The sequence below is a fragment of the Dermacentor andersoni genome, chromosome 5, assembly GCF_023375885.2.
Source record: "Dermacentor andersoni chromosome 5, qqDerAnde1_hic_scaffold, whole genome shotgun sequence".
Classification (NCBI taxonomy): domain Eukaryota; kingdom Metazoa; phylum Arthropoda; class Arachnida; order Ixodida; family Ixodidae; genus Dermacentor; species Dermacentor andersoni.
The window spans coordinates 162,697,524-162,718,980 of record NC_092818.1 but is presented as its reverse complement, the minus strand read 5'-3'; the positions used below and the strand labels follow the sequence as shown (position 1 = coordinate 162,718,980).

Sequence of the window (21,457 nt, the reverse complement as noted above, 5' to 3'; positions counted from 1 at the left end):
TGCGGCGGTGAGGCTTGGCCTTCCCGTCCCAACGTGGGAACGGCCTGCGGCTTCATCACCTCCCTGAAAAGGGGTGTTAAGAACGGCCAGCTGCAGTGCAAGTTTTGCCAACCAGTTGCGAGTTGGAGGCAACATTCCGGGAGCGTCGCCGCACACCTCTAGCCACGGCGTGACTAAGTCGACTGTGTGTGAACAACAATACGTGCGTCCTCGACTCTCCGTCGCTGGAGCCGAGTTTGACGAAGTCGCCATTGTAAATAAACGGGCTCGGCGGACCAACTATTGTTACTGAGCCGCGGGAACGTCTACTGACACCCCTTCCCACGCGCCGACTAAGATGCCAGACAATGGGCGGCCGGCGGGCGCGCTGCAGTTCGGGGAATAAATGCCCCTACGGTGCCGGGTCGTCTCTCCTACGGTGCTTCGTCTCCCCTACGGTGCCTGGTCAACTCGCCTACGGTGCTTGGACGGCGGTTTCCGTCACCTGGGTATCGGGGGAGGACCGAGTGTTTAAAAACCGCTGTTGTGCGGCTGCTCAGGACACTCTCTCTCAAGCAGTCATGTTAGACTGATGTACTTTCTCAAACAGTCATGTTAGACTGATATAAATACTGTAAATAAACCCATATTCCTCGTTCTCGATGAGAAGCAGTCCTTCCCTTCATCAACGTCCTCAGCGTGGATAAATTGGACGACGGCAGGGGCCAGCTACCTTCTAATTCATGCCCGACTCCAACCTTGACAACGGATCACGAGCGACGGGATTGAACCCCCAATCATAACAGGGGGCATCCGTGCCTCTCAGGGCCATCATGAAGTTCCTTGTCTGTCGTTCTGTCATAGAATTTAAAATCACCTAGCGTCCGTTTACCGAGTCGGAATGAGTGGTTTCTCTCTGTATTATCGCTTAAGGGTGCGCGCGCCTGCCTGCAACTCTACGCTTACGTTTTGGCCTTGTGTCAGAGAGAGAAAGGGTAGTGCAGCTCGCAGCGGCTTTGTCGCAGCTAAAAGCCGGAAACACGGGCCATTAGAAATCTGCAAAGTTGCATAAACTGTTAACCTTGAAACGAGGCCGCGTACAAGCACGCCGTGGTTCTCCTTTCAAACGTCGCTGCAAACTCCGGTTATGGCCACTCGGAAGACGACTCCACAAGGACCGCACGGTGATTGTTTACGTTCACCCAGGACACATTTGGACTCCCTCGACGACTTGACGGAAGCCGCTGCTGCGTTCAGAGCCTGATGATCGAGCCCACCGCGGACGCCCTGCGAGCGATGATAGCGTCGCTCGCTCTTGTGGTGTCTGCTGCGTTTCTTCTCTGTCGCGCGCTCACCTTGACGCTCGCCGACGCCAGGCGACAGTGCCCGTCCTGACCTTTTATCGGCTCCACTGTGTCATTTCCTCATCGTTGTGAAGATCTTGGACCGCGCTGAGACAGGCGGGAGGCAATGAGGCGTGCTTCGGAAGAGATGACGTTGACAAGTAAAGAGAGCTAGGCGCGCCCAATACACAGCAAGAGGCGTGTGGGCTCGAGCGCGGCCTCCGCAAGTCCAACCGATTTTCCGGTATCCGGACGAAGCGATGGCGCGCAAGAACCAGTTTTAGCCGATAAAGCGATCGCTGATGAGCGGACGCTGGAAGCCACGAGCAGTGAGCGTAATCCACGTAAGCGCGCTATACGAGAACAGAAGAATAATAAACACTTTTGTAGACGGGTGTGCAATAGCTTGCCGTGCTTGGTACTGGATAGGGCTCTATTTGTATGCAGTACCGTTTTTTTTTTCTACAGGCAGCTTGTATTCGTGGTTCAGTGGCTCACTAAAAGTTGGAAAAGAAGGTCAATGGCCTTGTCGTATAGCGTGTGGCGGCGCGTGCGAAAGGCGGCTCCACTCGTTTCATCTCCGTCCACCGTGCGAGAAGGTTGCGCTATTTAACGTCGGCGATTAACTAGAAAGCCATTCTCTCGGCGTGATAGCCTCGGACGGTTCTCGACTCTCTTATCGTGCGTATCGACAAGCGAGAAACGGCGCGATTAACTGCACTCTGTTTCATAACGACGTTGCACCGGAGTGTGAGCAACGGCTCGCGTCGGCCAATCAAGAAAGCGATCGTACTAAGAACGCGCGCGGGTTCCGAGCGTCGTCTGCTCAGCCTGGCTCAGATGTGGACGCCATGTTTATGGTGTCTCGTAATTCACGCTCTATGCGGTGCGACGTCGTTCTGGAACAGAGTGTACAACGAAGGTTGCCACTTAGTTGCGGCCTCTCACTGCGTCATGAGCCCCAATGTGTGTGTCGTGGACTCGGAAAATAATCGAAGATAAAAAGATCGCGCAGTTTAGGCGATTCTTGTCTAAGCAGATCAAGTAGTACGACACATGCATGTCGAACCACCTTATTCCGAAGTTTATTCTTGTATCGATCCAATACTAGCCACTGGCTAATGTTCCACACAGCAGTCCGCGTAATGTGTAAATAAAATAAACAATGAAGGCTATTTTGAATTCTGAGAGAATTAAGTTTTCGGAAGACATGTTCCGTGAAAGTCTCGCATGGCAAATGGGTAAAAAAATGCTGTTCTACGTTCTGTTTTATTGACACGTGTGGGTTCGACACACGCTCTGTCAGCTGCCACATTGCGTGATGTACAACACATCGCCAACACATGCCAACACATTGGCATGTGAGTGACTATGAATGTACAGGTATATGCATGCTGCGCGCCTTTTTCGATAAATTCGAGGCAAGTCAGCACTGTGTGTATGTGTTCATGACAGTCTCGTGCTCCTGCTCAATGTCACTAATTCATTACCAACAAACTCTTTTGTAATGTCTTCGCACGCGCTCACGTATAAAAGACTGCGAGGAAATAGGGCTATGAAGGGAACTCTCTCTCTCTCTCTCTGTGTGTGTGTGTGTGCGTGTGCGTGCGTGCGCGCGCGCTTAGAGATAGATACAAAAGAAAGGGGTACAAAGGCAGAGGAGTGCAGAACGGTATATCCGGTTTGCCATCCTGCACTGGGCGACGGGGGAGCTGGAAGCGAGGTAAGGAGAGAGAGAGAGAGAGAGAGAGAGAGAGAGCAGGCACAAGATCACAGCACACAATCGCAATTGTCAAAAATTGATGCTGAACACGTTAGTGCTGGTTTAATTCCCATAGGAATTGTAACATTGTGAACTTTATGCTGGAAGTAAGGCTTCACAATTACGTGCAGTCAATTTTTGATGCCGACGGGCAAATTTAAGTTAAAGAAAAAAGAAAAAAAAATTGTGACATTGTCTTCGTCGCCTTCTGCAGCGATGCCCTATGAAGTCGGTATTCTAGAATAGTTCTGACAATGCGTCTGTCATGAAAGCGAGCTAGCGCAGTCGTAAGCGATCATCTCGGTACGATGACAGTCCCAGAGAACATATTTGAGGGTCTCCTTGCAGCCACAGTCGTTCATACGCAGCACTGTCGGTCATGGTAATATACGGAATAACTAAATACTTCGCAAAGAATATGCTCCCAGTCACAGCCGACAAAGCAGGCTTGCCTCGCGTCGGCGGAGTCCAGGAGGGATGCGAAGAATGTAGGTCGTTCAGTCGGTTACTTTAAATACTGCGCGTGTTCCACACGGAGAACGTGATGGCTGTGCTGTATACAGTAGCTGCATTTGACATGTATATTCGCTCACCTCCCGGAAGCTAGGTCACAGGAACTAATTAATATATACCAGCCGAGCACGGCTCAAGCGATTCTCAACCCGGCAAAATCTTACTCACTCGAGCAGTGCACATCGCCGGTGTTCCTCAAGAGTACGAAGGAGAAAATAAAAGGGGGTGGGGGTGAAAAGGGAAAAAAAGTGTACTGAAGGTCTTCAGCGTCGCATAAATTACTATACTCGCGGACAACTTTCTGTGGCAATGAAGGGAAAGCTACGGGCGCGTGGCTGCTGCACATGTGTTACGGCGCCAAGTAGTCCGCCAGCGTTTGACAGTGCTTTTGGTTGTTCGGAACAGACGCTCAATCGACGGAGCTTCACGTGCGACAGTTTCGCGTTTTCCCAGACGCGGAAAGGAAAAGCCGCAATATAAGTGAACTTTTACATTCAGTCGTGTGTTTTATCTCATTTAACTGTTGCTAATAAGGTGTTCATGTTTTCTCTTCCCCAGCTTAAACTAACGTGGATGAACACACGGGACTCTTTTCAGAAGCGCTCTCACTTGTGTATAGCGATCGCTGTCGGGCAACGCTGGACGCGTAACAAGTTCTAGATAAGGAGGGTTCTGTGCCCTTCGGTGCCCGCTAATGGTCCGAGGAACGACGGGCCTGCACAATGTACTTTCGAGGAGCGGTCGCCCCGTGGATAGGAACGAGATGAAGGGAAATCGCTAAAAGACGCCGCGATGTGCTTTAAACGATCGCGATTAAACGGTGAAACATTGCCTTTCCTCCAGATGGCAAGGATACGAGGGGCAGAAAAGAAACACTGATTGAGCATCCCCGCTGCTTTAGTGAATGTATAGATAGCGCTGCTGCTTGCTGCACCGCTGTGGATCACGAAACGAGTTTGCGCACGTGCGCGCGAACGTGTATACGTTGTTTTTGCGTCTTGTGTACCCACGTTCTTGTCTGTATTAAATCAGTTTACTTCGTACGAGGTAGGTGGCGGTAATTGCAAGTCTCTGCGATATATAACAAAGCGGCCTATACAAGATTCTAGACGGTCTGCGGATTGCTTCAGTTCATGCTTGTAGGGGTTGTCCGGCGAGTGCAGGTGCATTTTAGGCGAAACTGGCGCCATGCCGGAGATCATCCGCAACATCCATAGCACTGGGCAGGAGATCGCCGGATATAAGCCGACCGTATTGCAGTGCAGTTTTTTCTTTTTTTCGCTGGTGACCTTGGCGTTCCTATTTCGCAGCCTTGACTACGTCGCATGTAATCGACCCGCATGTATTCACACCGTCTTGCGGGCAATCTATAACCTGGCTTGCTTTTTGCTGGTCTTCAAATCTCTTCCCTCTGAAAAGTTTCTGCGATGTCCACTTTTGCTGCTGCATTCTCTGCTCGCTGTGATACAACGGGCTCGAAACATCGCCGGAATCATCTTAGGGACCCTGGACTGAGGGTTCCTCCCACACTGCTCTCGCCATTCAAATATTATTAATAAAGATGTTTTACTCTCTCTCTCTCTCTCGCTCTCTCTGACTTCGTTCAGAGAAGACGATGTGCCAACTTCGGTGGCAAAACAGCGCAACACTGATCGTTCACGTAGCTTAGTATGCTATGTCGCCTCTTTCTTTGGGATCCAGCCGCGGTACCTTAGTGGATTTGCACATGCTACTGCTAAGCTCATGCAAGGTCACGAGTTGGCGAACCCGGCAGCGGCGGCCGCATTCCAAAGATGGCGAAAAAAAAAAAAAAACGGTCGTGTGTTCAGATTTACATTTACGTTAGAGAACATTTGGTGTCCAGATTAATCCGTAGTCCGCCACTACGGCGTGCCTCATAACCAGATCGTGGTTTTGGCACTTAAAACCCCATAATTTAATTTCTGTACTTCCTTCGCTCGGTTTTGTACAGAACATTGTAGTTTTGTGAAGCCCGGTCAATATACAGGGCTCTCCAGTACCGACTGACTCTTGCAGCTTTACCGGCAGACACCGTTACTGCATACAGTAACTGTTCCATTGTATTAGCATAACCAGAAAGTAGAGGGTGGCGTCACGCCTTGACTGATGTCTGCATTTTAATGACCCCGCTCGGTGATTCCGTGCTGTGAGAAGTCGTTTGAGAAACGCCCCTTTCACTCTTCCGAGAAGACGCCTGCACAATAAAGAGACACAGACGCCTTAATTGCAGTCCAGAAATTGGCCGTGTAACAAGTATTTCATATACCGACTATACTTAAAAGAAAGGGAGGGGGTTGGCGTTGCCTCCCGCTCTTTCTTTCTTTTTTATGGGGGTGGGGGGAGGTGATCGCCGAGTGCAGGAGCGCTCAAAGATGCAGGAGTTCGCTCACTACCGCGGACAAGAAGGTATATAATTGCAACTCGTAGGCACGCATATACGCGTTGACGCACACGCAAACACGCCGTCGGCAAGGCCCGTTTTAAGCTGACCCTTGAAGGCCTGCAGACCAACCTGGAGAGGACAAAGGAGCCTTGGCCACACGCGACGCGTCATGCGCTGCCGCCCACAAACACCGAGGACGAATTCGTAGGCGCGAACCGCTGCGCAAGCATAATGCAGTGGCGTGTGCAGAGCGCAGTCTGAATGTACGTGGGGACAATGCACGCGGAACATAACAGAAGCGGCGGCACGCTGTTTGTAAAGGGAAATCTGCATGCAGCTCGCTGTGCGCCGCGGCTGAAGAGGACGCGTTGCTGCGGGCCAAATGCGCACGGCCTTGCGTGCGCAGTCAGTGAACGCGGCCTCGGTAGCTTATGGCGCCGCTGGCGACGGTGCCATCGCCTCCGCCGCTCGTTGTGATGTGTGTGTTTCTTGAAAGACCTGTCATAGTAGTCTTTCTCGTCTCGTGGTCATTTGCCGTCCCACCCTAGGTGCCGAGCTATATATAGCGCAGTATTGCTCTGAAGTCCGTACTCCCATACATCGCGTTCAGAGACAGCATATACGTCGTGAAAGACCGCAACCCACTTGGGAAATCCCGCTTCGGAATGCAAAAGCGTGCAAGGAATGGGGGCGGTAAGAATGACCACGTCTTTAACGGTGTGTTGCGATGTGCAAAGAATTTTCTCGCGCGAACAGGTTGTGTCCGCGGTGTGCATTCCATTTGCTGTGCTCACGATTCTTAAATGTTTTACGTCCAAAGCTTATATGAACACTCTTGCTATGACGTGTCGCATATAGTGGAGGGACCCGGTCTAACTTTGGCCATTCTGAGGCCCTGCAGCGTGTGGTCTCGAGGCACGGGTGTTTTTGTATTACGCCCTCATCAATATACGGCCGGGCACAGAACCCTGCAGCCACCGTTTTGCTTAGGAGCAGAGCGCCGTATAGTACCGTCTCAGCAATTGTGTTGCGCTTGTCCGCTATGCCTTGGTCACGAAGCGCTTTATGGGACCGGCCGAGTACAATCTTATCGATACCTTCATCAGTATAGGAAAAGTTCAGACTTCCGCGAAGCGCACAATGCGTTGCGAGACGCTGTTCTGGTAAATACCTCGAAGGGCCGCCCGAGTAAGCACTGTTCGTGCGGGACTCCCCGTGCACCACGCGCGTGGCGCTTCGCAGCCGGCTTTGCTGGCGCAAGATGTGCGTGCGTGATGATACCCGCCCTGCCGGCTGCGTAGCCACGCGCGAATCTTGCGCCACCACGCCTCTGTAGCCACGCTTCGCATCAATTGCGCGCGGTTCCACCTAGTCTGTACGTACGTGTACGTGCACTGTCTTTGCCGAACGCACCTCTCTCGTCCCCCTTCGCTCTTCCTTTTAGGCTTGTGCGCTTGTCCGCCCGACCACTTCCCCGCTTTGCTTATCAGCTTGTGCTCCCCCTGGGCGCCAGGCTGGTGCAACAAATCACCGCGGCCAGGAATCGCGTGTCTCTTTTTTCTTTTTGTCTGCAGACCCACAACGAGCGCTGCGCAGTATGCATGCAACCTTGCATGCACTACGGATCTGCGGGGAATGTGCACTACCATACACCGATGCACTGTGCATGGTTTCCATGCGTCCAGCAGGAGGAGGAGCGCGCGCTTTTCTCGCTTCCCTTGCTTCTCTCGCTTAAAGGACGCCTCGCAGGCACGTACGCACACGGGCGCGCTCGTGCGAGACCAGCAGTTCGTGTAACGATTCCCATATGTCAGGAGATTACGCCGAGCGAGGGCGTCCATAATGCGGATGCGGGGGCAACCCCCGAGGAGCTGCGAAGCCACCGCCCGCTACTCAAGCGCTGCACACCTGCGAAGGAAGCCGGCATGCTCTGTCTGTCGCCATAAAGTACACCATTGCTGCTGCTGCTGTTCGATCACGCGCGCGCGAAGCTGAAAAAAAAAGCGCGAGCTCCATTCTCTCGCTGCATGCGGTATACATTGCTGTGATAGAAAAGTGGAAAGTTCGTTGTGAGAGCTAGGATCCGCTTTGCGACCCTGCAACAAGCCACGTTGGCGTGCGCGCGCACACACGCACACACGCACACACACGCGCACACACACACACACACACACGCACACACACACACACACACACACACACACACACACACACACACACACACACACACACACACACACACACACACAATGCAAGTTTGCCAGCCATTTACGCCAGCGGTGGCAACCTCATCTTGGAATTCCGCCGCCAACCTCTAGCCACGGCGTGACTAAGTCGACTTTGTGTCGGGAACAATACGCATGTCCTCCACTCTCCGTCGCTTCAAGTAGGATGCGTTTGACGAAGCAGGCTTTGTGCTGAAACCGCCACCGTTACGCTCTAGCCTCGTCGCCGTTGTGACTGAAGGAGTTCGACGAAGCAGGCTTTGTGCGCAACACGACAACGCCGACCTGATCTGCTACGGGTGGGGGAGTTGCCGCGGGAACGTCGTCGTGGGCTCCTTCCCACGCGCCGACCTAGACGCAAGACAATGTGCTACCCGGGCCGGCTCCGAGTTCTACGAAATTCTTGTGGTGTCGGTTCCGGACCGTGAACATGTCTGTGTGTGCATGTGTGTGTGTGTGTAAACCGCCCCGCGGAGAGGCGGCTAGTTTACGATGACTAAACGAACGTTCGCGCCACCTTGTATCGCGGGAGGACCGAGTGTTTAAAAACTGCTGTTGTGCGGATGCTCGACACACTTTTCTTAAGCAGTCATGTTGGACTGACGTACTTTCTCTCGCAGTCATGCTAGACTGATGAACTGCATGTAAATACTGTAAATAAACCCATATTCCTCGTTCTCGATGAGAAGCAGTCCTTCGCTTCATCAACGTCCTCAGCGTGAATAAGTTGGACGACAGCATGGGCCAGCTACCTTCGAATTCATGCAGGACTCCAAGCTTGACAACGGATCACGAGCGATGGGATTGAGCCCCAATTCTGACAACACACACACACACGCACACACAGGTTCACGCCCCCCCCCCGCCCCGGAGGGCAGAGGGCCTTCGCAGAAATCGGAGCTGACCCCCTCAGCGCGGCTGCCGCGGTGTCCATTGTCTTGCTTCTTGAACGGCGCGTGGGAAGGGGTCTCCATAGGCGTTCCCGCGGCAACTCCCCCGCTCATAGCAGATCAGGTCCGCGGTGGCGGGTTCAGGCACACAGCCTGCTTCGTCAAACTCGGCTCCAGCGACGGAGAGTCGAGGACGCGCGTAGTGTTCTCCACACACAGTCGACTTAGTGACGCCGTGGCTAGAGGTTCGCGGTGGCGTTCCAAGAAAAGTGTGCCGCCGCTGTCGCAACTGACTGGCAAAACTTGCACGTTGCCACCTCGGCAGGCCATTCCTAACAGCTAAAACTTGCATGTCAGCGGGCCGTTCTTAACAGCGAGTATACCGCGCCTCCTGCTTTCTCGCAGTGCAATTCACTAGAAAGCGCATTGAACGCATTCTTGTGGTCACGGCAACTACGTATTTGCCTACAATGTCCGCTGCCATCTAGAAAAAAATATATATACTATGGGGTTTTTCGTGCCAAAACCACGAACTGATTATGAGGCACGCCCTTTAGACGACTTGGGGTTCTTTAACGTGCACCTGGCACAATTTTCACCGTGGAAACGGTACTGGATTGCGTTCAGTGGTGTCGTAACACAAAGGTGACCCCGCACATATAGCGCATTCTCTAGCGATGACACGAGCGCATGCATCGTGCACGGCGAAATAGATTCTGCGGCATATACGCCACCCCGAAGATGTGCCGTAATGTGCGCTTCACTTGGTTGGCGGCCGCTTGCCGTTTCAGCTACATATGACTGCGTTGCCTTGGTTCCGTTCACTCTCGGTCAGCATAGCGGCATCTATAGCACATACTATCTCCCCCTTCCGCTCTTTCTATTTTTATCCCCCCCTTCACCCTTCCCCCCGTGCAGGGTAGCCAACCGGAACTGCCTCTGGTTAACCTCCCCGCCTTCCTGTGCATCTCTCGCTCTCTCTCTCTCTGTATATATGCGTCGCAACTCAAGGGACGCCCATGGCGAATTCAAGCCAAGTGTCACGTAGAGCTGCTGTATAATGCTCACCCTGGGGAGCATAGTATATAGGGAGCATATACAGTAACTCTAGCGCAGAGACGCGTTCTCCTCAGGAGGCACTCCTGACTGCACGCGTTCGCGGTGCGTGCACAATGACATGCAGGACAGCACAATGTATGTATGCACGTCATCTGCAATGCGACCCCCGCCTATGTACCCATGCATGAACACTGTTAGTGCCTCTCCCACTATTCGTCGTTACTTTCCATAACACGATAGCATTTTCCTTGTGTAGGAGAACAAACTGGACGGGCGTCTCGTTGATGAGAGAGACGCGGCGGTGTACGCCAAGAAACACGCACTGGGATCGCTCTGTCGAAAAGCTGCAATGCGATCGAGTCGCCCGAGCCGACCCCCACTGCGACCGTGGGCCGCCGTCGAGACGGTTCTCACGCGGTGCAAGACCTCCGCCGTGCGCGCTAAAAGTGTACGCAGTGAGATGCGCATTCATGACCGCTGATTGCCTTTGTTCGCACACTCGGTCCTTTTTTACGTGATAGCGTTAAAGGCCCCGTGTCGTGTGTTTAGAAAAAGTTTATTTCGACAAGAGACGATACGAACACCGAGGCATAATCACGGCACAATTCCACCGGGACGATAACATGTAAGAAACGAAACACAGCACGTTTTCAACGTAAGTAATGTCCGAGTCCTCACGCACCAACATATAAACACGTATACCCACGGAAAGGCACAGTGTCGTAGAAAATCCGGCGCCGGCATCCTCCGTCGTTTCGGGAAAAGTCATTTCGAACCACGCGTATACCCAACCGCGCAGGCCCTCCATGTAGGGCAAGGAAGTTAATGAACTAATTGAATTTCTCAATGCAAAATACGTCAGCAAAATCGTATAGTACGACCTACAGACAACCTACAGACATGATAGCTTCGGATTGTAATTTGAATGTATAGAAGAAAACATAATTCTGTTACGCAGAAGCTCAAAACACATACGTTTTCCAGCGTTTCTACCATCCATAGAGCGGCCATGGCCTCCGACGTTTGCGCGCGCCGGTGCGCGCAAATCTCGAAGGCTATCTCTAGATGGCGCTCTCAAAATCTCCAGTTGGCGCTCGCCTCCGCCGCATCGCGGCCCACGCAAGAAGTCGAGTTTCTACCAGAAAGCTCGCCTCCGTGCATAGCACTGGCCGCCAGCATTTCCCGGTAATCATTACGGTTACCTAAGCTGCAGTTGCCGGGAAGCGTGGAAGTAGTCAGGGATTTTTTTAATGCTATCGCATTCCACTCCCAAAGGCGAAGCTTAAGCGTCCTCCAAATTTTTAATCTGACGGCTGCTCCCCGCGCCATCTCTACAGGCGCAGATGGCGATTGCGCAATGCTCTCTCTCTCTCTTCTTTTATTTATTCTCTTTATGGGGGGGGGGGGGGGGCGGTCATTTGTCTTGACCGCTTACCTGCAGTGCTCGTTGCGGACTGGTCCGTTCAGCAAGGTCTGCGGCACGTTGTTGGCGCACGTTATTGCGACCACGAAATCTCCTTTGCCAAAGCGCAACGTTGCCCGGATGCGATCTCTACGCCGCTCGTGCTTTCGAAATGGGAGAGCTTGCACGAAGCATCTTAAGCGTATGTGGTTAGACATTAGTGCCTGCACAGGACCGGTGCTGTGGTCAGTAGAGGTTTTAAAGCGAAGCTTTCTTTGCCTCTCCCCTATACTTCCGGGTCCACTGCTGCTGCTGTCTTAAGGCGCGCTCACACTAGCGGGAGACTGCCCGCAGCGGCACAGCGTCAACGTCGATGCTGCGTTGCAGCTGCTCGGAATGACGATCACACTGCGCGCGTTTTCTCGCTGCGGTTGTCTTGGAATGTAGAGAGAGGAGGCGTTGAGGGAGGACCCTAACGAGCAGAGAGGGAAGGGGATAATCATGTGACACCAGATTTCCCACGTGGTCGTCTTGACCGTCTGCTAGCTCTCCTCGCGTCGCCCTTTTTGTCACGAGGATGGCTGGTTCGAACGATGAGCTGTTGGCTACGGTAAACGTACTTATACTTGCTTGTTCGCTGCTTCTGCACCGTCGCCGTGCACGGAATGCACGGAAGCGCCGATTTTGGGCCAGTCAGGCCGAACTCCAGTCCTATTAATTCCCATCGGTTGGTCTTGCCATCCGTGTCATTATAGTCGCAATGCGTCTTGTCATAAAGAAAAGGATAGCACCGAATACATTCCAGGAACCGCTCAAAATCCTCAAGTCGCATGTTGATGGTGGCAAAGCAACCGCCGAGTGTCCCGCAGCACGCGCGCAGCCTCTGCCTCCGCCGACGGGGTCACTGAACTGGGACCGACGTCACGGTTCGCGGTCGGCCCCCATTGGCTGTTCTCGTCAGCGGCGCGGGAAAAATAGGTACCCGACCCATCGCTCTGCGGGACGGCACAGCAGCCTGTCTGCGGGAGAAAAACCGGTTTGTGCGGGAGGCGGCTCGCGGAAAACGTTCTGCGTTGCCCGTTTTCCCGCCACTGTGAACGCGCCTTTATACGCCGCGTTGGGGGTGGTTCATAGCATGTATATTACATGTAAAGGGCGTGGCACATAAGAAAGGAGACGCGAGAAACCCGTGCACGTCAAAGAACCCCAGGTGGTCGAAATTATTCCGTAATCCCTCACTACGGCGCGCCTCACAATCAGATCGCAGTGTTGCCACGTAAAAACCCCATAATTTAATTTTAATTTTAACCGACGCAGTCGCGAAACAAGTGAATAACACCCTTGCCATTCGTCGCTCGCAGTTCCCATACAAAGGGGGAGGGGGGCGGAATAGGGAAAGGGTATCGTGAGGAAGCAAGGAAACGCTACTACTAGACACGACAGCGGTTGCGGGGAAACGGGATAAATTTAAGTTTAAGGTACGGTACGGTACGTTTGCACTGTTTCTTAAAAAAGAAAAAAAAATGAATGCCATACAATTATGTCAAGCAGACAACTTGCCCGAGGTGCAGAAGCAGAGCCGCATTAATTAAAGCGCGCCGCAGTGTCTAGGCGACATTACGGAAACGGTCTCACGTCAAAGCAATTGAGACTTCTGTGCCCGCCGCGGTAGCTATGTCATTGCTCGAGGTTGCGGATTTGATTCCGACCGTGGCAGCCGCATTTCGATGGGGGCGAAAAAAAATAAAGAAAAAAACGCTCATTCACTTAGATTTAGGGACACGTTAAAGAACACCATGGTGTCAAATTTAATCTGGAGTCTGCCAGATGCACTGCCACGATGCGATTTGCCATGTGAGGCAGTAACAATGATCGAACCCCTCAGAGGTTATGAAATATCGCGCATAACGACGCTTTAAGCAAACACCTCTCCTTAGGTATTCTGTGTACTACGCAGACAAACAGGAGTGGTACACGCGCAAGGTAACGTTTAACGTCAACTCACCACTCTCGTGTTGGACAGAACTTTGAAGGAATTAAACATTCGCCGTCAACATCACCGCTAATTATCGTCAGTCAAAGCAAACAGCACAGAAAGCTACATCGACTCCCCCAGTGCGTGGCATGTGCATATATATATATAAGCATGTGCACACTCGTTTTGCTGTTGGAAGCTGTGTTTTAGGCGGTGTCGCCATGCGTTTATCAGAGCTGTTTTTTCACGCATTTTTTCGTGCCGAATCTTGGGGGAAAATTCTCTTGGTTGCTGAAGGAATGCGGCCTCTCCTCGTGTAATCTAGTATATACTGTAGAAAACGATATTGAAATTGATTTTCCTGACCGAAGATGACGCAATCGCAGCGGGGCTTCGTGCTTTGTCCTCCATTACGGACGGAACGGCATCCGTCGCTGATATCACGTTTCCTTTGACAGCCACCAAACGCGCTGCGCCCTCGAAGAGGGGTGCCCGTCACATTCCGCGCAAACCCGTATCTCGAGTGCTGCGAGGGCGCAATGAAGCTAGCACTCGCCGACAGCATCGCCGTTTCTCGTGCGTCAGTTGGTGCTGCTGACTGGTTCATTATACCACATATGGTTAACCTCTTCGTGCGTCCCGCGCGTGCATGTGTAGCCATCCGGAAAGGCGGACAGCTGTCCACTCTCTCGTTATTGTGATGGTTAGAAAAGACGTCTATCAACAACATGTATAGCGTGGCCTAAACGCTGGACTTTTATCTATACGTGTGCAGTCCATGGCGGGGAACGTGGATGAAGCCTCCGAATATGTAGCAGGGTCTCAGTAGCTTTGGAACATTTCAGTCTCGTGTAATAACAGTGGCAGCTATTGTGAAAAAATGTGCGGAGAGTTCTCTCCCAACATCAAAAAGCAAGAAAGTGCGATACCAGGCTAGTTGATAGCCCATGTTGATGTGCACAGCGCATCTGCAGACGAAGGGACGGAAATGAACGACGTTATTCAACTGAACTTTATGAAGAATTGCTTTCTTACCTAGAATGCATAGTAAGTTAAGCGCCATCTTACGTTGTTGCTTCTCAAAGATTTCGGATGTATTTTAGTTTTGGCATCGTGCAACGGCAGTTTAGGTTGCGGTCACGTGTGCTAGGGTGTTTGTGTGCTGACAATAATGAAGTTCAGTTGGAAGTCAGCGCTTGTCTCCGTCGTTTCTTTCCGTTCTTTGTCCGCAGTTGCGCTGTGCACATCGTCAGACGCAACATCGACGTTGAAAGCCCCTCGCGTTTCGTGACACTGCATGAGCGCTTCCGGCCGCACCTCCGGTTGCTGTCATGCGTCGTCTTAGCAAAGACAAAACGTCGTCGCTGGAAAACGAAGAGACGGCGAGAGGGACGCGCTTTTGGAGACCGAATGCGTGTCAGAATGTCCACGAGTGTTCTCCCCTGTACGACGCCCATGTAGTGTGGTGCCCTTTTCGTTGCGCGTGGTCTCCATTAAAAGACGATGTGTCACCCTTGGCGAGGCCGGCGTGCTGAGGCCCGAGAAGGGAGACTCCCATTAGAAAGCAATTAGTAAGAAGCCTTCCGCCGTGGCAGAAGCGGGAGAAGCAAGGGGGGGGGGGGGGGAGGGCTGCGGAAGAGGATGGTCCGCCGCCGTTTGCAGCCATCCGCCTTTCCACTTGTTCGCTACTTGTCTGTTGAGTGTGCACCGTTCCACTGACTGCGCACGCTTTTCGGTTGCAGACACGGGGAAGACCACGAAGAGGCCTGCATGTAACATGTGCGTGCCTCCTGAAACCATCGTCTCTGTGTGGCGTATCCGCTGTCTGCCTTTGGACCTATAGAACTGCTACCGTGCGAGCGTGCATCTTTTCCCGCGTGAAGTTTTTCTTGTGATCACTGCTGTCGTTGCAAGCTTAGCGCCTCCGCGAGTTCTCGTCCCTCGCTCGACGACGGCTACCGGCGGCATGGTGAGACGCCTCTGGACGGGTCAGTTTCCCTCCGCGTATTCGCGAGGCCGACGAGGGTGGTCGAGAGGCGGAGCGATCGTTCCGTGTGCTCCGCAACGCCTTCGCTAGAGCGAGGGCGACGGGGAGAAGGAGATATTCCCAGCCTGAGACTTGCTAGAGAGGCGTAAGAAAGCGAGAGGTTGCGCTTACCAACGTACAGCTGGGCGCAGCAAAGAGTGGCATCGCACAAAAAAAAGAGAGAGAGAGAGAGAGAGAGAGAGAGAGAGAGAGAGAGAGAGAGAGAGAGAGAGAGAGAGAGAGCGCTAACTGGCTGTATGTCTGTGAGCAGACTTGAGCTTTCGAGAGCCAGAAACCCTACGGGTCAACCAAAGCGACGAAAACACGTTATAGTATACCTCCGCATTCAGAATAAGATTTCCGTATTATTTGCTTATAACACTGTTGACAAAGACAGTGGGAGGCAAGTAATTAAAGTCTACACGCTGCTGTTACAGATTTAATCAAACTTTGTCGCGATGGTGCGACGTCACATATTTCCACCTTCATTAAAGCCTTGAAAGTGTTAACTTCTGGGGTTGTAAGTGCAAATCCACGATCTGATTATTAGGCACGCCGTAGTGAGGAGGAACTCCAGATAATGACCACCTCTGGTTCTTTAACGTGCACCTAAATCTAAGTGCACGACCGTTTTTGCATTTCGCCCCCATCGAAATATAGCCGCCGCGGCCGGGATCGAACCTGCGACCTTGATCTGAGCTGCGCATGCGCCATAGCCACTACAATATGCTGCGGCGGGTCTTGAAAGTGTTAATACTAGAGTAAAGGGAGTCACTAATTGAGACTGGTCACCTGTTTCAGCAATTGACTCATCTAGTACTGTGCCGACTCTTCGACGGAACGAAGGTTGCTCATTAGCGGGGAAAACGAACAGCATAGTTCCCGTCTCGCAGCTTCACGAGACAGTGCTCAGCAGCGGAGCGTCGCCGCCGATTAACCAAGCCAGCGTGTTGGGGGCAGATAACGTGTAACATCATTTCACGATTGCTGCATACTTGTACAGCCCGCTTTACGTAATCGTGACAAATTCGCAACGGGTTGGCTTGGCAGTTCGAAATTTGGTCGAACCGATCGGAAGCGTTCGAAGTTGGCTTCAAGGTGTGGGTTGATTCGTTCGACCCGATTGAAGAAATGCATGTAAATGCGGCATAGCGCCGGTCTCAGTCTGGATTATGACTCGCCCTGCTCGAACGGTGTTCATACAAACGAAGAGTATGATATAGGCTAGTAAGCTTGAGGACACGTCCTCTTAAACCGAGATTTGGGACATTAAGAAAGGGTTTTTGTGGAAGTTTCTCACACCGCGACCAATGCTTCAACATACGCGCTCGACCGACGCAAGGACGAGGACTTTCGAAGAGCAGGGGCTGGCGTTATGGTTCACCGACGGCGTCACGTGACAGAGTGGGCGTCAGAAAACGGCGCAAAGTAGGTGACGGGCGCAGAGGAAGAAAGGAAGGGCGAGGCTCATTTTATTGTCTGATATGCGGCATAGAAAGAAAATGGGGCGAAGAGAAAATAACTAGGCTTCACTAAGGCGGAGGTATCGTGACTTCGCTCATACAGGCACAACAGCGACCCTTAGTGCCAGGCAGCTCTATCACACGGTTGGCCCAACGTGCCCTTTTGTCGCTCTCTTCTATAGGGTTCTTAAGGACCACTATCCAGCAACCTCTCACCGCTATGGCACGCTAAAAGCATGCCGGATGGCGATAGGCGCGTGGATTCGAGTTGCAAGCATATACGAGTTTCTCTCTTTCTCTCCAGGGCTGCTGCCGTTTCTGAAACGGAAAAAAGAAATTATGGGGTTTTACGTGCCAAACCCACTTTCTGATTATGAGGCACGCCGTAGTGGAGGTCTCCGGAAATTTCTACCAGCTGGGTTTCTTTAACGTGCACCTAAATCTAAGTACACGGGTGTTGTCGCATTTCGCCCCCATCGAAATGCGGCCGCCGTGGCCGGGATTCGATCCCGCTACCTCGTGCTCAGCAGCCCAACACTATAGCCACTGAGCAACCACGGCGGGTGTTTCTCAAACGGAAACGGCGAAAGAATGGATCTCGAGATTTCCGCGCACTTCGCACAGCTCGACATGTGTATTGCTGACGCGTGGCTTCCCTCCCGTTCCTCGGCGCGCCAGCACGAGAGGACTACGTGAGGCGAGGTCCGTGCGCAGGCGCGCTGCGTGGGTGACAACAGCAGAGCAGCAGCAGCTGCCATCGCCGTCGGGCTCTGCTGCACGGGGCAGTCCCAGACGGTGCTTCGTCGTCGGGGACGCTCAGCGCTTATCTAATCGCACGCGCCAGGGCTTTTTCCCCCGACGCAAAACTCTGCGTGCCGCAGGCGGAAGGACGGGAATGGGAGCCGCGACCGCGCGACCCTCTGAAACAGAGTCGCATGGGCGGCGAGTACGGGAGGAAGAGTCGACGGCAAAGCCAGCGTTTCCCCCCCCCCCCCCCCCCCCCTCTTGAACCGCCGTATCATCGACGTATTTCGCCAGGAGCTGTCATCGCCCGTTATGCGCAAAAGCGGAGGGAGGGGGACTTTGCATAAATGCATGCGATAAGCAGCGGCTGTGTCGCTCGTGAACGCGATCGAGCGCACGCTTTCGAAAGAAAACGTCGCCGGTTCTTTTTCTGCTGAGGAGACAGAGGCAAAAGAAGGGCACGAGCGAGCCGCCCTGTGTGAGCAGTACAAGTCGGTCGGTGTCTGCTCGTGACAGAGAGAGGCTGGAAGGCGCTGCAGCCAAACGGTGCCTGTGGCGCCAGCGTATAGCCTGTCTGCTCGAGCGCTATACAGTAAAATCCGATTGTGAAATCCAACAGGGAAGTGACGACAAGCGCCCTGAATCAAACAGTTTTCTCGATCGATCACTATCACTTCAAATGCGCGATGATCGGCTAAGACAGGGTAAAATATTTTTATTATTATTATTACTATATTTCTTAAAAATTTCTTCATGTGGTAAAACGTTTGCGACAGCAGGATTGACACGCCATGCGTCGGTCAGCAGAACGCCAGAGCCGCTGAGCCGCCGGGGCATTTGTTTGGGAGGGGGCTGTTGCATGATACCTGGTACACGTTTTGAGAAGCGCTGCGCGTATAGCGGTTGTTTTCGCGCTTGCCCCCCCCCCCCCCCCCCCCCCCCACCACCACCACCACCACCGGCCGCCGAGTTTGGGCGAAATGGCGACGCAGGCTAGTGAGGCGGAAGAACGCAACTCTGCAGCAACGGGCTGCTTGAGCTCACATGCATAAACTGTCGGCGGGGCCTCAGTGGGGGGCTTAGCTCAAAGTGGGTTCGCGGAATCATCCTTCATACACGCCAAACGGAGGACAGGCTCTTGCTTCGCTCGGAAGGAGCGTGACGCTGACCTTCGCTCATCCCACGCATCTCTAAAGCGGGGGACAAACAGGAAGAAATAAAGAAATCACCCGTCTTCATCCCTGCCTGTTCCGCGTACATCCCCGATAAATAATTGTATACGAAAGATATGAACAAACGTGCATCCCATCTCGTTTTACCCTCGGTGCCGTGAGAAGGGAAAACAAGGAGAGGAAGAGGGGTAATGCGTTTCAGCCTAAAAGTGGACGGAGAAACAAAAGGGGCATACATGTGCTGCTTGACAACACAGTCCACTGTTGAAAAAAAAAAAAAAAAAAGCTTAGCTCGAGGCTTGCCACTGTGCTATACTCGTGCTGTCGATAACGTCCTCTCCCTTCCCTACCAAGCGCTTCACTTCGCGGGGTGTCCTCCGTAAGATTTATAAGGACACTGGCGGTGTCCCAAAAGAGAGGTCGGTGAATCGGCCCCTGCGCGCTTTACGCTGCCGGCGGTGTCCGCTTTGGTCTTTTGCACTGCGCAGCACGATCCGAAGAGCACCGGTCAGCGGCGCATGTAATTTCGAGTTCTTAGCGCGCACTGCCCGAGTTGCTGCGCCGATTCTACGTGATCAATTCCACTCTTGTCAGCCCAGTCGCGATAATGCAGGTTTACTATTATTTCTTTCAGGGTATGTCTAAGCGTCGAACTTCTTGCCTTGGTGGAAATATACTATGCTCCAGTGAAGAAGGAGAAGAAAGAAAATGGCTACTTCTTCCTTATCTGTGCCTTCGGTTTATACCCTATTCTATACCCTTCGCTTGCAGGCTGCAGCATACGTGAAATGGCATCGTTCTTTGTGCATTTAGGCGTGTTCATCGTCGCTGTATTCATTCCCTCGGTTATTTCGTTTTGTTGTGTGTGCATGTTCTTCGCGCTGATGATAACGTGGCGCTGCGAGCAGTGTAGCGACACTTGTCGCGAAACCAGAAAGTCTGGCGCCGAGCCGGCCAAATACTTTCCTGCGCGACGGATGACCAGGTTTATTCTGACATCTACATTCTTTCTTTTTTTTTTCCTCGGAGACTCCGCATTAACCCAGAGAAAGATGGCCTTATAAAGCGCAAAAGTTGCAGTGCACAAACGCGCATAGCAGGAAGCATTGATTCCGCGAACGCCATATCGAGCGAACCCCTGTATCTTTTTTATTGTTATTTTTAACTTTCTTTTTTTTCTTTTGCCGCTTCGATCGCGCACGCGCGCGGGTACCTATTATACCCTTCGCAGCCCGAAGAGCAAGTTTGTTGTTGAAGGGGGAAAAACAGTCACTTTCGCCCGAAGTGAGAAAGAGCGACTGAGATCGTTTGCTCATTTCCGGGCAGCTGGGGGTGTGGCTGTTCCGCTTATCTCTAAGTTTGACTTCGTGAAGCAGCAGACTTGTGCGAAGACTGCGCACACTAATGGCTCTGTGGTCACTGTGCATGTATACGTATGGCTTCTGCGATGCAGGCTGATAGTTCATGCGGGCACTCCTCCCGCATTTATCGATACGCTTAGCGGTTTCTCTAAGTGCCACAAACCAGGCGCTTTCACCAGGCGATGCGAGTGGCCCCGTACAACTCTTAGAACACACTAATTACTCGGGATGAGTAATTGTTTATTGTGCACGAGACGTGCATGCAAATGCAGCATGATATTGCACAATGTTGCTTCGTCATGCATGACGCGCGTAGGCCGCGAATTACGAGGCGGGTAGACGTAAACAGCCCACCTGTGACGTACAGGGATGGAATTGATCAGTGGCAGACGGGCAGAAGAATGGATCGCGGAAAGAACTAGCATAGTACGGCCCATGTTCACCAGCGGTGGTTGCTCTCCAGGGGGCGCTGTAGTATATATACTGTACCGTAGAGTTACTGTATATGGCTTCCTTCTAGTATAGCGCTGTTAACATGTGTTGAATGCATTATGTGTTACGACAGGCTCCGGCGACTCTTGCCACAACCATTTAGCGAGTCGACAGCTCGTAACAACCATAGATTCAAAGAAAAGCAAAACGCAGGTAGGGAGAGTTCTGGGAATATGAAGTTATGTATGCTATGCGGTCTTCTCGATTCGCTGTACTTTTTTTTCTTCTTCTCGCGTTCACTGCGCAGTTCCAAGCTCGTGCAGCTCCAGTTCAAAAGTGCAGCCGGAATGCAATTCTACGAGGGGGAATCAGAAAGTTTCTGCCACTATTTTCTTTAGCTAGATTACGGCTGTAAGTGCGAAGTCAACATATCAATTCTCAGCGGTGGACCTTTCTTGGACCGGCCACGGCGCACGAGCAATGAAGTGCGATTAGTTTTCTATGGAGCAAGGGACGAACGCCCATCGAAATGCGTAGAGTAGTTCAGCCCACGTACGGGGAAAGGTGTCTCGCTTTGAGAACTGTGAGGTGGTGTTGGTGTGAGTCATCAAAAGGCTGTGAAGACTTACTTGCATGGCAGTGCAGCGTTCGGGGAGGCCGCGTGCGTCGCTGACTGACGACAGGGGAATCTCAAATTTAATGCTGCG

General features: G+C 52.4%; 1 protein-coding gene and 1 long non-coding RNA gene across 4 annotated transcripts in view; one reads left to right on the top strand and one right to left on the bottom strand.

Annotated features, from left to right (window-relative positions):
• Positions 1–21,457, top strand: part of wit (kinase protein wishful thinking) — a 121,794-nt gene that overhangs the window by 50,304 nt on the left and 50,033 nt on the right. The gene's annotated exons all lie outside the window — the stretch shown is intronic.
• Positions 1–21,457, bottom strand: part of LOC140218624 (uncharacterized) — a 101,838-nt gene that overhangs the window by 79,315 nt on the left and 1,066 nt on the right. The gene's annotated exons all lie outside the window — the stretch shown is intronic.